The sequence below is a fragment of the Suncus etruscus genome, chromosome 10 (genome assembly GCF_024139225.1).
Source record: "Suncus etruscus isolate mSunEtr1 chromosome 10, mSunEtr1.pri.cur, whole genome shotgun sequence".
Lineage (NCBI taxonomy): Eukaryota > Metazoa > Chordata > Mammalia > Eulipotyphla > Soricidae > Suncus > Suncus etruscus.
This window is the reverse complement of record NC_064857.1, coordinates 34,349,522-34,355,521: the sequence shown is the minus strand read 5'-3', so window position 1 is coordinate 34,355,521 and position 6,000 is coordinate 34,349,522.

Sequence of the window (6,000 nt, the reverse complement as noted above, 5' to 3'; positions counted from 1 at the left end):
CAATGAAACACTATAGTCTATATTTCACCATCCATTACTAACTACACTGGTAGCAACTTTGAAATTTAAAAAGAAAAAAACTGGTGATTCAATGATTTTTTTCAAAAATATACTTGTTACTGAACCTTTTCTCTTCCATCTTGTTAGTTTTTCTATTCTATTAACTTTTCCTTTGTTCTTCCTGAAACAAATGTATTATGATCAATTGTGTCAACTATGTGATATATTTCCTTTAAATAAATTTAAAAAAAGAAAGAGAAAAGAAGCTAGAGCCCCTGTTATATTCTGAGTTAAAACTCAAACAGAAAATCAACATCAAGTTTGTTAAACGTCAACGTCTTCAAAAGGCAAGTGTACAAGAGAACTAAGAACAGACGTGTGGTCTGAGGTCTCAAACATGAGTTAAGAGAGTGAATGTCTGCTCCTCATGCTTCTTCCTGATTGTACACGGGGGCACCACTTCATATTTGATGGCACCAAACAGATTTCCAGAATTCTTTGCCAAGTGTTTTGAAAAACATGGAGAGAATTCATCCAAAGGTGTGTAAGTGAATGTTCCTTCAATTACTTTTTTATATTGTATTCTATTTTTTAATAATAATAATAATATCTTGACTTAAACACTGAGATTACAAACATGATCATAGTTGGGTTTCAGTCATTAAAAGAACACACCCCTTCACCAGTGCAACCTTCCCATCACCAATGTCCCATATTCTCTCTCCTCCACCCTTCGCCTATATTTGAGACATGCTTTCTATATCCCTCACTCACTGACTTTTTTTTTTTTTTTTTTTTTTTTTGGTTTTTGGGCCACACCCGGCGTTGCTCAGGGGTTACTCCTGGCTGTCTGCTCAGAAATAACTCCTGGCAGGCACAGGGGACCATATGGGACACCAGGATTCGAACCAACCACCTTTGGTCCTGCACTCACTGACTTTTTTTTTTTTTTTTTGTGGTTTTTGGGTCACACCCGGCAGTGCTCAGGGATTATTCCTGGATCCAGGCTCAGAAATTGTTCCTGGCAGGCACGGGGGACCATATGGGACGCCGGGATTCGAACCGATGACCTCCTGCACGAAAGGCAAATGCCTTACCTCCATGCTATCTCTCCGGCCCCACTCACTGACTTTTTATGATAGTTTTCCTTGTAGTTATTTCTCTAACTGAACTCACCACTCTTGGTGGTGAGCTTGATATCTTGAGCTGGTCCTTCTGGTCCTCATCTCTGGGGATTATTCCAATGTCTTTTCTTTTTCTTAAAACCCACAGATGAGTGAGACTATTCTGTGTCTATCTCTCTCCCTCTGACTTATTTTACTCAGCATAATAGAGTCCATGTACATCCATCGATAGGATGATTTCATCTCTCCTGATGGCATAATATTCCACTGTGTATAAGCACCACAGTTTCTTTTTTTTTTTTTTTTGGTTATTGGGCCACACCCGTTTGACGCTCAGGGGTTACTCCTGGCTATGTGCTCAGAAATCGCCCCTGGCTTGGGTGGACCATATGGGACGCCGGGGGATCGAACCGAGGTCCTTCCTTGGCTAGCGCTTGCAAGGCAGACACCTTACCTCCAGCGCCACCTACCCGGCCCCGCACCACAGTTTCTTTAGCCATTCATCTGTTGAAGGGCATCTTAGTTGTTTCCATAGTCTAGCTATTGTAAATAACGCTGCACAGCGCTGCAATGAATATAGGTGTGAGGAAGAGATTTTTGAATTGTATTTTTGTGTTCCTAGGGTATATCCCTTGGAGTGGTATAGCTGGATCAAATGGGAGCTCAATTTCCAGTTTTTTGAGGAATATCCATATTGTTTTCCATAAGGGCTGGACTAGACGACATTCCCAGGAGCAATGAATGAGAGTTCCTTTCTCCTCACATCCTCTCCAGCACTGATTGTTCTTGTTCTTTGTGACGTGTACCAGACTGTATTGCATGAGATGGTACCTTATTGTTGTTTTGATTTACATCTCCCTGATGATTAGTGATGTAGAGCACTTTTTCATGTACCTTTTGGCCATTTGTACTTCTTCCTTGAGAAATTGTGTTCATTTATTTTCCCCATATTTTGATGGTTTAGATATATTTTTCTTGTTAAGTTCTGTCAGTACCTTGTATATCTTAGGTATTAGTCCCTTATCTGATGGGTAATGGGTGAATAGCTTCCACTATGCTGTGGGTAGCTTTTGTATCCTAGGCATTATTTCCTTTGAGGTGCAGAAGCTTCTCAGCTTAATATAGTCCCATTTGTGTATCACTGCTTTGAATTGTTTGGAGATTACTGTTTCTTCCTTGAAGATGCCTTTAGTTTTAATGCCATGAAGTTTTTTTTGTTTTGTTTTTACCTACGTGTTGTTCTATATACATTATGGTTTCAGGTCTGATATCAAGGTCTTTAATCCATTTGCATTTGACCTTTGTGCTGGGTGTTAGATGTTCGTTTCTTTGCAAGTGGCAGACCAGTTGTCCCAACACCACTTGTTGAAGAGGCTTTGCTTGCTCTATTTTGTATTTATTGCCCCTTTATCAATGATTAATTGATTGTATAACTGGGGAGCATTCTCTAAAAACTCTAGTCTATTCCACTGACCTGAGGGACATTCCTCCAATTCTAAGAACCACTGCAGATGTGGTGCACCCTATACCTGGGACATTGGAGACATCAGGGTGGTCTGCCAGGATTTCAGCATATTGTGCTACTGAAATCTGTACAGAAGTTGAATGCCCAAAACCACATTGAGGTACTTTTTTAATCCCTGCCACAACTATATTGAGAGCATATTCCTTATTATCTCTTTTTCCATGAGATTTATTATAATTTGCATGATTCTCTAGAATGAAATCCACTGTCTGTTAGCAGGAAAATAGAAAAGCAATTCAGATCCAGTCATCTTCCAGCTATGGTGTTAGTTCTTCATGAGTTTTTATTGTAGCTTCAACTCTGTTCATCAGAGTCTCCTCATCTGCAACTGTTGGATCTACTTGGGCTCTTTTCTTTAGAGGAGGATAAGGTATCTCACTGGTACTGCCACCATCTCCATTCCCAGGAGCATTCTGTTTTTTCTTTTTGGTTTTCACTTTGACATTTTTTTTTCTGGTGGAGTCCTGCTGTCTTCTTTCCTGGTTAGCTCCTCTTATCTTCCCCTCTGCTTAATAATCCCAATTAGCTTTTTGAAGTTCTTGCTGTTCTGCAGATTGGTGTCCAGATATTTGAGCACTCTGCTTTCTGGGACCTATTCATCTCAAGGTTTATTCCAACAACTGTCATGTATTAAGTATTTAAATTTTTTTTTGTCCTTTATGACAACAAACGTTGTCCTTTCTGGATATACACACTTTGCTTCAGAAAGAAGAGGCTCCAGGAAACACAGCACTCACTCACCCTCCTAGTTTTTTATCTTCTGGAAATTCTGCTTGGGCATCACTTAGAAATGATTGACCACTGCCTCCCCTTGCTCCTGCCTCCAGAACAATGCTCCCTCTCCTGCACCTCATCCAGAGCCACTACATCCTTGCAGTGGAGAGCCAAACAGGCTCTACATCCTGGGCAAGCACTGCTGAACTTCTAGACAGTTTCTGAAAGTTTCCATTGTGTCCTCCTTTCTCCTGAAAAATGAAATACAAGCAAGAGTTTCCAGAAGCAACTTTCTTCATTACTAGGTTATGAATCCGTTTTGATTTTGTTTTGTTCACAAAATTTACAGTAGCTGATTTTCTTGCAGTCATACTTTAAATTATAGTTACCCACACCATTGGAACTCATAGTTTTAAGAAGTTAGGGTCTAGGGAAAGTGTATGGAGTTGAGAGTGTAGAAACTGGTGAAAGGGTGGAGAGAAGAGTGTGAAGGATAGGAAAGACTGAGAGGTAAAGTTAGCAGATGAAGGGCCAGTGGCTTGGAAAGGAGAAAGTAAGATGGAAAGCAAAGGATGAGAGGAAAAGGCATGAGAGAATGAAGGGGAGGAAGAAAACAGCTCAGAGAGACAAATAGAGTCAAATGCATAAGTGAGGAGGGGAGGGAAGAATCTTTTCATTGCAATTAAGATACAACTAATTAACAAATCAGGTCCCGAAGATTAGTAGAATCTTGAAACCTACGCCAAGAAAATAGCAGGACTATTGTTGAGCGATATGAAGACTCAATTGTTGGGTATAATGCCCAGGCATTCCATTTGCAAAGGTTGTATGCTTGACACTTGAGAGACCACCAGAGCACTGGTCTTTTGTGTAGAGACATGTAACAAAGTATATCTGATTACATGTTTGTGCCATGTGAGATTGAGTCATTTTGCCAGTTTATAAAACAGAAAATTATTTCAACTACTTTTTTTTAAAAACTATTTTATTGATTAAGGTTTTTTTTGTTTATTTACAATACCATTAGTGGTTTCTAAGTACATAATTCCAACATGCCCATTACAGTGTACTCACTTCTCCCCTCTCCAAGAACACATTCTACGTTTCAATCCTCCCAACAAACTCAGTTATGTGGATCAATTCTCCCATTGCATTGTCTTTTGATCTTTATTGCTATCTTTTTGTTTGTTTCTTGTTTTTTTGGGCCACAACCAGTGATGCTCAGGGTTACTCCTGACTCTGCGCTCAGAAATCGCTCCTTGCTTTGGGGGACTACATGGGGGCTGGGTGGTCAAATAGTGGTTCATCCTAGGCTAGTGCGGGCAAAGCAGATGCCTTACTGCTTGTGCCACCGCTCTATCTTTTTGTTGCTATCTTCTTGTGTATCTTTAAGTTCCAAGTGTTAGAGGTCATTCTGTATCTATCATTTTCTTTTGGACTGACTTCACTTAACATGTTATTCTCTAGTTCCATCCATATCACTACAGATTGCATGATTTTGTTCTTTCTTTCATAGTAAACCATAGCTTATATATAAAACAAATTTAGATACTGGGGGATAAATTTCAAGAAGTGTTATCAATGGAGCTTTCAAGAGTTCTATTCCTACATTTTTAGAAATCTCCATATTGCCACAGAGGCTGAACCAGATAACATTCCCAACACAAAAGGAAGATTCATTTCTTTCCACAACGCGTTCTTTCCACGTTCTTTTTTAACGCATTAGCTTTTTCCTTTCTTGATATGTGCCATTATCACTGGCATATAAACATTATTTGATTTGTATCTCTCTAATCCTGAGTTATAAGCACTTTGTCTTATACCTATTGCCCATTCATATATCTTCATGTCTCTTCATCTACTCATCCTTTTATTTGGATGGGGTCATCAGATTTTTTTTTTGTTGAGTTTGTGAGTGCTTTATTGAGCTTGGATATTCATCTATTATCTGATGGATTCTGTCAATCATTTAGGCCATCATCTTACCAGGATATAATGCCCATTCAGCAAGACCCAAAAGTGATGTGCAACATAAACATCATGATTTAGCTTTATAAAAAGAGACAACAGTAATGTACAGAGTTTTATGACTCCTCTGTAGTCTTCAAACTGCTGATGACATATTATTATAAAGTTCTATACAAGTGTCATAGTGAAAATAAACATTCCTCAAGAACATTTGCTTCCTGTCTTGCTATCTAGGATATTCAGTACTGATTCCTAGAGCCCAGGACATTAATATCACTGCTGAATTGAAATACAGGATTCTTCACAGTTACCTAGTATAGAGTTCATCTTTGTCTTCTTTCTAGAGTTAGTGTGATTTTCCAAGAGAGAATCAGATAACACAGGCCAAATTTTTTTTTTTTTTTTTTTGTGGTTTTTTGGGTCACACCCGGCAGTGCTCAGGGGTTATTTCTGGCTCCAGGCTCAGAAATTGCTCCTGGCAGGCACAGGGGACCATATGGGGCGCTGGGATTCGAACCGATGACCTCCTGCATGAAAGGCAAATGCCTTACCTCCATGCTATCTCTCCAGCCCCAACACAGGCCAAATTAAGATCTTTTTCATAAGTTAATAATTGCTTACTCCATACACAGAGAGAAAACTATATTTACTATGCCACAAAATATTGTT